The 12,209-nt window shown below is 42.2% G+C and overlaps 1 protein-coding gene across 3 annotated transcripts in view; it reads right to left on the bottom strand.

Annotated features, from left to right (window-relative positions):
• The window catches only part of TIMELESS (timeless circadian regulator), a 30,025-nt gene extending 18,272 nt beyond the window's left edge, over window positions 1–11,753 (bottom strand). For 2 of the 3 annotated variants that reach the window (XM_086713057.1, XM_086713061.1), the window contains exon 1: window positions 11,637–11,753. The gene's annotated coding sequence lies outside the window, so the exon portion shown is untranslated. Of the gene's footprint in view, window positions 1–9,492; window positions 9,514–11,636 lie in introns of those variants that run through there. The other variant, XM_086713059.1, reaches the window with a different exon arrangement.
• Window positions 11,754–12,209: the final 456 nt, after the last annotated feature.

Raw genomic sequence — 12,209 nt, 5'->3', positions numbered from 1 at the left:
ACGCTTAGCCCACCAAGAGTGAGCCTGTAAAACATTCACTGAATGACCAACTATAAAGTCTGAAGGGAGACTTCTCTTCAATGCCCTTTCTCATAGGACCTGTAGACCCGGAGACCTGGGGTTCAGTGTGGTAGGTATAGTGTGTGAGATCTCTGATTATCTCCTTAGCTACATCCAGCTTTTTCTTTTTCTTTTTTTTTTAAGTAGGCTCCACAGTGTGGAACCCAGTGTGGGGCTTTAACTCGCAACTCTTAGATCAAGACCTGAGCTGAAATCAAGAGTCGGATGCTTAACTGACTGAGCCACCCAGGCGCCCCTTCCAGCTTTTCCAGACAGATCACTGGTGTGCTTACCTATGTGCACACACGCACACACACCCAGACTGAAGGGCTTCCCTGTCTGCTCTCTCCAAGTGGCAGCCTAGGAAGCTGACAACAGAACGGTCCATAAAGATGCTGAACTAGCACATCCTCCTCAAAATAAGACACAGCATCCCACTCTGGCACTACAAGGTGTGAAATGATAAAGTCTTCTAACAAGAGAGACAAAGCCATGTCTGCGAGGCTCTAATAAGAAAGATAACCTCATACAGTCCCATCTCTCCTTCCCCTATATCTTGCCTCCTCCACTGTAGATCAATTCTATATAAAGATTCAGTATATGTAAAATTGGCCCAGCAGAGTACTCAAACATCTGCTTTCAACACATCACCACTTTACCTGAAAGGCAAAATTAACAGAGGTAGTAAGAGCTACCTGTTACCTGACTACCTATTGCCTGGCAACCAAACTAAGATAGGGGAGGGGAAAGGAGATAGCAAAGGAGCAGCCCTTGCAGACATGAGAAGGGAAGATGTTATGTAAGAGACACAGGACCTCAGGTTCTAATCCCCTGCAGTTTTGACAAAACCAGAAAGACACAGGCAAAGCAGAAGAAGAAACGGGTCAGAAGACCTATTATAAAGCTTTCAGGTTATGAAGCAAGCTGGCAATCTTGGGCCTATTCATTAGAACTGGAATAACAGGGGCGCCTAGGTGGCTCAGTCGGTTGAGCGTCCCACTTCAGCTCAGGTCATGATCTCTCGGTCTGTGGGTTTGAGCCCCGCACCGGGCTCTGTGCTGACAGCTCAGAGCCTGGAACCTGCTTCAGATTCTGTCTCCCTCTCTCTCTGCCCCTCCCCCACTCATGCTCTGTCTCTCTGTCAAAAATAAATAAACATTAAAAAAAAAGAACTGGAATAACAGAGCTCTCACAGGTGTTTCAGCTGTGGAACACACTATTAAAAAAATCAGCCAGGGACAGAAAACTTACAGTTCACTCTTTTCATTCATTTAACTAGAAGCTACTCAGTCTGGTCTCATCTTCCTCTCCCAGACCACTTACAATCTGATTGTCTTATTCTCCTTTACTAAATGTTGTCCTATGCATTTCTGAATGCACTCAATTCTTTCATAGGAGAATCATTCAGTAGAAACAAACACAAAGAACAGTACAATGGTCAGAGGTGGGATCAGAGTCCTAGCTTCACTGCCTCCTTCCTATTCTTCACCAAGTCAGTCAGTCACAGAAAAGATGCTGTGGCAGCCACAGAGGTGCCCGTTCAGAGATTTTTCTTCAAGAAAGAGCTTATGGGGGCGCCTGGGTGGCTCAGTTGGTTAAGCGTCCAGCTCTTGATTTTGGCTCAGGTCATGATCTCACACTCATGACATCAAACCCTGCATCAGGCTCTTTGGGGCTCCATGAAGCCTGCTTAAGATTCTCCCTCTCGAAAGAAAAGAAAAGAAAAGAAAAGAAAAGAAAAGAAAAGAAAAGAAAAGAAAAGAAAAGAAAAGAAAAGAAAAGAAAAGAAAGAAAAGAAAAGAAAAGAAAAGAAAAGAAAAGAAAAGAAAAGAAAAGAAAAGAAAAGAAAAGAACTTGTCATTCAGCTGCAAAGAATGCAGCTAGCTGACAGCTCCTCCAGGATCCACCTCAGTCCCATCCTTCCTGGGCAGTCCCCCAGCTAATGATAAGCATAGGGGTACTGGGGCCTAGCCATTTCTGTCCAACAAGGATTCCTCTATTAGGCAATCTTTGCTTCTGAGTTTCTCACTGGCTCAGCTGAGACTCTCACCGCCCCCAACTTTGCTAGCCCCTTGATCTATCACAGGCACTCCTAACTCTATCTCAGTGTCTGCTCCCCAGAGGTCCTGAACTGACAGATCCCTACCCCACTTCCATTATACGGTTATTGTATTATGAAAATCCAGTTAAGTTACATCACAACACATTGCAAACTCAGATGGATAATATAAAGTAAAAATGAAAATCAGTGGTTTTCATGCTTTATGATTTCATGTACCATTATATATCCCACAAGCTGGAGAAGCAATCTTGACTGGTAAGGATATTAAAAATAGGAACATTAAAAATAAACTTTTTAAAAACCCCATGAACATCTATTAACACCAATGTTTCATAAAAGGAAAAGCTTAACACACATATACAAAAAGTAGCTATTATATAATCTCAGTTATGTCCTTTCCCTTAAGGTTCATAAACAAGTCTTTATCAAGAGTCACATGCTCTACTGACTGAGCCATCCAGGTGCCTCTGAAAGAATTAATTTTGAATTAATGGATTATCCTGGGTTACAACCTTTGAACCAATGAGCTCATTTTGGAGATTACAACCCAACAAAACAATTCAAAAAAGAGAAGTAATCACTGATACAAAACCAAAAACAATACCTCTTCCTAATACATTCTAGTTTATAAAATGTTTTCATAGCTTTAACTTCACTTTGAACCTCACAATAGACCTAAGTGATAAATACAATCATTTCCATTTCACAGGTAAAGAAACAGTCTCAGAGTCTCAGAGAGAATAGAGAATATACACTTCAGTAAGATGTTTATAGATGAGTTATCTTTAATGGCAAAGCATTGGAAACAAGTCAGATATCCCAAGTCTGGGAACAGTTAGGAAAACTCTGGAATGTTAATAAACAATATATCATATAAAAACTAACTGCAGGGCGCCTGGGTGCCTCAGTTGGTTGAATATCCGGCTCTTGGTTTTGGCTCAAGTCATGGTCTTGGGTTTGGACCCTGCTTGGGATTCTTTCTCTCTCTTCCTCTCTCTGCCCCTCCCCTGCTCTCTCTCTCTCTTAAAATGGATAAATATCAAAAGCAAAAACAAAAAACAAAAAAACACTGCACACTAAAATTCAAAAGCTTAGGGGCACCTGGATGGCTCAGTCATTTAAGCTTCTGACTTCAGCTCAGGTCATGATCTCTTTTATTTAAAAAAAAATTTTTTTAATGTTTATTTACTTTTGAGGGAGAGAGAGACAGAGTGAAAGCAGGAAAGGGGCAGAGAGAGATGGAGACACAGAATCTGAAGCAGACTCCAGGCTCTGAGCTGTCAGCATAGAGCCTGATGCGGGCTCGAACCCATGAACTGTGAGATCATGATGTGAGCCGAAGTCAGACATTCAACTGACTGAGCCACACACGTGTCCCAGGTCATGATCTCTTGGTTTGTGAATTAGAGCCCTGCATCTGGCTCTCTGCTGTCAACCCAAAGCTTGCTTCAGATCCTCTGGCCACCCCCCTCTGCCCTTCCCCTGTTCAGGCACGTGCATGCATACACATGCTCTCTCACTCTCAAAAATGAATAAACATTTAAAAAAAGGGATTAAAAAATGAACGAACATTTTAAAAACAGGCGTTTAAAATAAAAATTCAAAGGCTTACATTTTTAAAAAGGCACATAAAGTAGAATGTTCACAATAACAACCACATAAAAATGTGAATGCTCCGGAGGTATCTGGGTGGCTCAGTCAATTAAGCATCTGGCTTCAGCTCAGGCCATGATCTCACATTTCATGGGCTCGAGCCCCACATCGGGCTCTATGCTGACAGCTTGCCCTGCGTCAGGGTTCTGTGCTGACAGCTTGGAGCCTGGAGCCTGCTTCAGATTCTGTGTCTCCCTCTCTCTCTGCCCCTCCCCTACTTGCACTTTGTCTCTCTCAAAAATAAGTAAACGTTAAAAAAGTAAATAAATAAAATAAAGATATTCAGGGCACCTGGGTGGCTCAGTCGGGTTAAGGGTTGAACTTTTGATTTTGACTGAGGTCGTGATCTTGAGGTTCATGAGATTGAGCCCTGCACCAAGCTCTGTGCGGACAGCGCAGAGCCTGCTTGGGATTCTCTCTCTCCTCTCTCTCTTCCCCTCCCCCACTGGCACGTGCACTCTCTCTCAATCAAAGAAACTTAAAAATAAATAAATAAAGGTATCCTGGGGTGACTGGGTGGCTCAGTCGGTTAAGCGGCCGACTTTGGCTCAGGTCATGATCTCACAGTTTGTCAGTATGAGCCCCACATCAGGCTCTGCTGTCAGCACAGAGCCTGCTTCAGATTCTTTGTACCCCTCTCTCTCTCTGCCCTTACCCCACTCATGTTCTTGCTTTCTCTCTCTCTCTCAAAATTAAACATTAAAAATTTTTTAATATAAATAAATAAAGGTATTCACTGTTTTCAATTCTTGTAGCAAAATGGTACTTTTCAATAAAAACAGCAAAGGTAGCCATTGCTGTGCTCACAGGTTTTCCCTCCCATTCCCACTCTCCTAGCCCAAAGGTCTCCTTCTAACAGTTCTTCAGAAGGAATGGGGGCAGCTGGGCTGGCTGACTGAGAGTTATTGTCCATTCACTGTTTCCACCCACAGGGATGCAGGAACCTCGTGTCTTCTCCCAAAGTCTCCTCTGGTCTCTTTCAGCAGCGCTCCCTCTTTGCATTTTATTTTATTATTATTATTATTTTTTTTAAACAGTAAATGAGTTTTGAAGCAGCCCAAACTCTTGTGTTGCTGTGAACATGAAAGGTTAATCCTGACGCACAGACAAGAGAGTGGGGTTTCACAATAGTTAGCTCCACTAAATCCTTTCCTCCTGCAAAGAGGGAAAAGGAGAAGCCGTACACACTATTTCCAGTCATGGGACAAACAGATAAACACAAGTCTGTAATTTCTCTGTTCTAATCAGAGCACTTTATTACACTTCCTGAATTTTCTGTTTTGGAAACAACTTCCTCCATGCTGCCTCTTTCACTCATAACAGAGGCAAAACAGAAAAACCAGCACCATCCTGGCTTGCCAAAGAATCAATGGAAAAGAGGGAAATTCTCTTTTTTTTTCAATAATAAACTCCTGGATAGATTTTTCGGATTTTTTGGTTTGCTTTGTGAAAGCAATGGCCTCCAAAGTTCTGGATTTCATAGATAGATCTTTAATTTTTTATTTTTTTAATTTAGGGAGACTAACATAAGGTTGCCAACTTTAAATTTTGTAACTTAAGGATACTTAGGAACACACACACCCCTCATATACTGCTGTTTATAAATATTTCAGCTGCTGTGGAAAATAGGCAATTCCTCAAAATGTTGAACACAGAGTTATCATAAGACCCAGCAATTCCACTCTTAGATATTTATCTGAGAGAAATAAAAAGTATGTGCTCACAAAAACTTGTACACGAATGTTCATAGCATTATTTATAATAGTCACAATGTGGAAAAAAACCCAAATGTCCATCAACCGATGAACAGATATAAACAAAAATGGAATGGAATAAAAAAACAATGGAATATTTAACAATAAAAAGGAATGAAGTACTGATACATGCTCCAATATGGATGAAACTTGAAAACGTTATTTTCAGTGAAAGAAGCCAAACACAAAAGGTTGCATACTGTTTGCTTCCATTTATATGAAATGTCCACAGAATAGGCAAATCCATACAGACACAAAGTAGATTAGCAGTTGCCAGAATGGGGGGGGAGGGGGGGGGGCGGAGAGGTGGAGTACTGTTAGTAGGTACCTACAGAGTTTCTTTTGGGGGTGATGAAAATATCCTAATGTTAGATAGTGGTAATGGTTGTCCAGCTCTGTGGACTGTACACTTTAAAAGGGTGAATTTTATGGTATGTAAATTATATCTTAATAAAGCTGTTTACAAAAAAAACTTCCCACACAATTACTATATGTTCTATTTTCACTATTTAAACACCAAAAAAAAAAAAAAAGAACCCCAAACAAAACAACAAAGCGGGCGCATGGGTGGCTTGGTAGGTTAAGTGTCCCACTCTTGATTTTGGCTCAGGTCATGATCTCGAGGTCATGATCAAGCCCTGCATTGGCCTCTGTGCCAACAGCATGAGCCTCCTTGGGGTTCTCTCTCTTTCTGTGCCCCTCCCCAACGTGTGCATGCATGTACACTCACTCTCTCTATCGCTCTCAAAATAAATAAATAAACATTTCAAAAAAAACTACAAATAAAATCTCAGGACAAAGTACAGTCCATTAAATTTTATAAACTTGAATTTATGAAAAAAACTAACTCTATTTTACTTTCACATTTTATCACAGACAGCTGGGAACTTTGTCAAACATCTTACAGCCAGCAGACCTTGACATTTAAAGGGATGTTAGTTACTGTTGTCACTCAACTAAGTACCAAGTGGTTCAGACAAAGCACTATTCCTCTGAAATTAATACTTGTAGGCCTCAAAATGCAAGAACCAAATAAAAACAAAGGATAAAATATTAAATACACTTGGTATTGAAATTAGAAAATTAACTCACTTCTTGAAAACAAAATAAAACCAAACAAAAACTCTGCCCCAAATCAACTCTAAGAACCAGCTTTGATCATTAGTATGAACAGAATGACTTTTGGCATTTGGATTCTAGTTCTGTCCAGTACCAAATTGGTGATCTTGGGTATGTGGCTTAACCTAAACCTCAGTTTCCTTGTCAGTATAGTAAGAAAATAAACGGGGAAGTTTGAATCAGATCATGCATGGAAAGCGGTGCTACTCAAAGCATGGCATGCAGACCACTGTTGGTCCACAAACTGTTAGCAGTCTGCATACAGTACAGACACAAAGCGTACACATTTAGAATGTCTTACGGCAGGTGAGAGTTAATGTTTGTTGAATCTAATAATTTTTAAAAGTCTACATTCTGTAGTTTTTTCATGTTATTTTTCTAGTAATTCAATTTAGTTCAGGTCCTGACTATCTCTAGAGTACTCAACTGCTTCCTAACCTCTATCCCTGCTTCCAGTCTTAAGTCTATTCATAACATGGTTACCAGATTTTGACCATATAACCACCCTACTTAAAACCTTTCAATGGCTATGTAAGAAACTTCATAGTGATTGTCTCTGGGGAGAACGGGGGAGGAGGAGTCTAGGGTAGGAGAAACATTTATCTTTCACTCTAGTACTACTTGAATTGTTTATCATTAGTAATCAAACAGTCCCAGTATTTTGCAAAAAAAGTGTTTTTAGAAAAGTATGTTATAGGTCAATTGTAACTCAGTAAACCTGGGGGGAAAAAGAAAGAAAGAAAAGTACTGATGTGTAACAGCTTGGGGGGAGAAACCTACCTTGCCCTTTACCAAGATCATTTGAGAAGCACTGATACCAGGCACTTTACTGAATGCTAAGCACAAAGTAAGGACTCTCAAAATATTAACTTCCTCTCCATCTACTGGATTCTATAGTCAATCACTAAATGCTTACGTAGAGCCCCCAAGGTGAAAAGACAAATGTTGTGTGGGTGCTAAAGCAATTTAAGAAATTTAGTTGCAGAAATAAAGCCCACCCGATATAGAACAAACAACATAAAAGACAAATCAGTACAAGCTCTAATTAAGTGATATTGAAAAAAATTTCTGAAAAACTAGGGCTCTTTTCAGGTTAAAGTGGTCAAGAAGGTTTTTGTCAGAGGAAGTGTGATTAGACCCAGGCCTTCAAAGGTTGCACAGGATTCAGGCAGCTGAGAGGCAGAAGAGTATTTAGACAGAGAACTGCCAGAGCAAAAGCAGGGAGGGAGCTACTCTGGGCAGGTGAGACTAACAGGAAAGCAGTAGAAATGAGGGGTTGGAACTGACTTTATGGGACAACCTTGTCTTTGTCTACCAATTCAAGGATTTAGAACAAAAGCCAGAAGTCAGTCCTTGAAGATTTTTGAGCTGAAAAGCAAATGATCAAACTGGGGTGGCACAAGCAGTATCCCGTAACCTACTATTGGATCACTCTCTGTGAGGTGTGTCAATCTTTTTCCTTTCCCTGCTTTCACCATACAAAAGATCCCAACCTCAGATCAATCCAACCATCTACTTTCTAGACTCGAACTTAAATCATGATTCAGATTTGCTGAAGAAAACCAAACAACCGTGCAGAATGGTACATAACCACTGTGTAGTCTCCAACCTTCAGTCTTCTTGCTGAAGAAAACCAAACAACCGTGCAGAATGGTACATAACCACTGTGCAGGCTCCAACCTCAGTGTGGCCCAGCAAATCTTTTTTAGTGTTCCTAGTTCACTTCCTATTCTCATTCTCAAGGAACTACTGTTACTAGCTTTTACTGTTATCCTCAAGCCCCACAACTGCACTGCTTCCTGGACCTCTCATTTGATGTCTCTGCCCCTTTCCTCTAGGGAACAACTGAGGTCATCAGACAAGGAAGAACTCTCTCAATTTTCTCTGCCCAAGCCTAAAAATGTACATATTTCAAGTCCCACCCAGACTTCTTTGGTTCTAATTTAAGCCCTCCATTTGTGATTAATCAATCACTTCCTGTCCCTTAATTGACTGTTCCTCTTTTTTTAAGATTTTATTTTTCTTAAATCATCTCTATACCCAATGTGGGACTCAAACTTACAACCCCAAGATCAAGAGTCATATGCTCCATTGACTGAGTCAGCCAGGCACCCTGGTTGTTCCTCATTTCTCATGTTTCCAGTCTTCTCTTTATATTGGCCCATCCCCATGTAAGTTGCTTAAAGCTCTTCCATCTCAGGGAGGAGAAAATCCAACATAAAACAATACCTTTCCTTGACCCCATATTGGCTTCTCCTTCTCTCCTCCTTAAGCACAGATGTTCATAGGCCTTTGTCTTCATTTCTCTTCCAGACTTACACTACACAGCTTCCTTGGGCAAACTCCTCCATTCCTATGGCTTCAACCACCATCTCTGTCATTAGCCAGGAAACCTATACCCTTGCCATACTGAGCTCTCATGGTGCCGATCTCCTATTTCACTAATGAATAGCATTCTCCATCTTTATGCCTCATAGATACCTCACATTCAACATGTCCAAAATGGAATACCTTCCCCCCAAATGTGTCTCTACTTCTAGTTTGGATCTCTTTAGGGACTGACACTATCTACTCAGTCATTCACATAGGAAAGCTAGGCGTCATCCTAGATACCTCAAGTCATTAACTCGGGCTAATTCTACTTCCTTAAGCTCTCCTATCCAGCCCCTATAAATCCCCATTGGTACTGCCTTAGTTCAGACCCTGAGTATCTCTAGCTTAGATTACTCAACCACTTCCTAACTTCTTTTCCTGCCTCATCTTGTTCTCTTAAGTATTCACAAAATGGTTACTAGATTTGGCCATATAACCACCCTGCTTAAAACCCTTCAATGGATGGAGTACCTGGGTGGCTCAGTCAGGTAAGCGCCCAAATTCTGATTTCAGCTCTGGTCATGATTTCCCAGTTTCTTGAGTTCAAGCCCTGTGTCAGGCTCTGAGATGATCCTGTGAAGCCTGCTTGGGAGACTCACTCTGTCCCTGCCCCTCCCCTCCTCACACTCTGTCTCTCTCAAAATAAATAAACTTAAAACAAAACAAAACCTTTCAATGAATACATAAGAAACTCCATGGTGACTGTCTCTGGGGAGAATGGGGGGAGCTACAATAAAAGAAATATTTACCTTTCACTTTAGTACTATCTGAATTTTTACCACAACATGCACTACTGTAACACAAAACTAAAGTTTCAGCAGCTGCAAATGTCTACGTACAAAGTCCTTCATAATCTCCCTGATTACTTTTTAAGCTACTCTCTCAAGACAATCTTAGTGAATGCCCTAAAGTCTATCCTTTTATCTTTCAAGGCTCTGCCCAAATGGTACCTCCTCCTGACTTTTCCATGCAGGAGACCTCTCTCTCCTTTGTGTCTACTTTGTGCCATAAATATACTTCCATCATGGCATTTACAGACCATGTTGTAATACTTAAACATTGTTTGAAATTTCCTCCCTTAGGAGGAGGGCATATTCCCTGAGGGCATAAAGTATTTCTTTTTCACCTTTGAATTGTCAGTCTAGTTACCAAAATCAAAATTTATAATGGGTGGGGCTTGGACCAGAGTGTTTTGAAAATGTTCACCTGCTGATTCTAACTCAATCCACTGCTAACAACTGCACTAAATTATAAACTCCTTGAGATCAGGAATCATTGTGACCAGCACAATGTAAATGATCAATAAACAGTTTCTAAACTGGAACTGAAGTAGAGGGAGGAAAAGTTGGAGCTGGAGATTTGGAGGCATCAGGATACAAGGTGTGTGAAACTGTGACAGTAAGTAAGCTTGCTCAAGAGAGGATAAAGTGAGAGGAGTAAGAAAGCCAGGGCAGACTTGTCACCCAGTAACTGCAGAGGGCTCATTTACATGAGTTTTTCCATACAGACTGAGTTCCTTAAGGTCAGGAACTCTGTCCTATTCATCTCTGTCTGTCCACCTGTCACAGAGCACAGTGCATGGTACCTGTTAGGAGCTCAGGAACCTTTTACTAGGTTGTATCAGCGACACTGATAATAGAGGGAGGTACGAAACTTCAAGAACACAAAGAAAGAAGTGACTACTTTGGCCAAGGTCGGGGGGGGGGGGGAGGGCCGGGGGGGGGGGGGGGGACTGGAAACAGACGTTTTTCAGAGGGACAAGTGAGCTCAGTCCTGAAAGAGAAGTTCATTTGGCAAAGACATGGCCAGAACTTCAAGTAGAGGGAACAGCAGGGCACAGGTACCAAGGCATGAAACAGCACAATGCATACACCCTTTCCATGTGACAGAGTCAAATGCATGATACAGAAAAAATGTTAGGGAACTTTAGAAAATGAAGCTGAGAGGATCTGACTGTGAAGGGCCATGGATGCCGACTAAGGATTTAAGCCTAACTGTGGGTGGCCAATGAGGAGTTTTAAATATAATCTGAAATTACCAGATTGATTTTTTATAAAGTAACTCTGGTAGCAGCTCGAAGGGCAAAGAATTGAGACTCAAGGGAAGGAGCTTAATTAGTGGCTGACAGTCCAGCTAACAAACCCAAGCAAAAACTGTATCTTCCTTAAGTCTTATACCAGAGAGAAAGGAGGGAAGGGAATGAGAAATCGATGCCGTAAAATCCCAAGATTCAAGTCAAGCGACATGCTGATCGCTAAGCTGCGCTTGTTTGGGGTCTGAACTGGATGGGAAGGAAGTTCCGAAGTGAAAATGCCCTGGACCTTTCGGTTCTACCTCAAGAGTTCCAAGCCCCTTCCCATCACGTCCCCACCCCTGCGCGAAGACCAACTGTACTGAGGGGCGCGGGGAGAACAAAGGAGCATTTCAGGCAAACGGGGAACACTGCGGCACCTACTTCGGACTGGGGGTGAAGAATTGCGCGTGCGCACCTAAAGCGCGTGCCCCGCCCCGTCTTTAAACCTGGCGGCGGGAAAGGGGACTCCGCACTTGCCAAGAGTGCACCCGCGGCTCCGAAAGGACGCCATCCGCTAGAGCCCTCTCTCCCACACACTCACCCGCTCCCCGCCGGTCCTCAGGATCCCCGCGGAGCCAACGGCCCGCAGGCCCCCGGCCGCAGCCTTTCCCGCCACCCGGCTCAGCGAGACCAATCCCCGCCTGCGTGGAAGCGGGGCGGGGCGAACTGGGCTGGTGCATATGACCCCAAGCGAGCAGGGGGTGGTGGTGATGAAGTAAGGAAAAGGGAAGCGAGTACACGTACTGTTTTATCTGAGTCCATTCCCTATATTGAGCTAAGAACCACAGTGCTGTGAATTTTCTGCCAACTTAAAATAATAGAAATCAAAATCCGATTAGAGGTAAATTTACAAACATTCTCTTCCCCTTCTCCTAGTCAAGTGGATTATTCCAGAGTCCAACTGGTTAGTTAGAAAAATTAGGCTTTATATGGGAGGAAGTGGAGTTGAGCTAAGGGCTAGAGTGGTCTTTTGTGGGCGGGGTGCCTTTCACGCTAGAGAGATAGGCTTAAAGCTTGCGAAGCGTGCAGACGCCTAAAAGGAAGAGAACAACAGTAAATATACATTGGTAAGTTGAGAATCTCCTCTGGACTCTGCTGAGTGTATTTTGTCCTC

Source organism: Puma concolor, chromosome B4 (assembly GCF_028749965.1).
Source record: "Puma concolor isolate L17-30 chromosome B4, mPumCon1.1.hap2, whole genome shotgun sequence".
NCBI lineage: Eukaryota > Metazoa > Chordata > Mammalia > Carnivora > Felidae > Puma > Puma concolor.
This window is presented reverse-complemented; position numbering and strand designations above follow the sequence as displayed.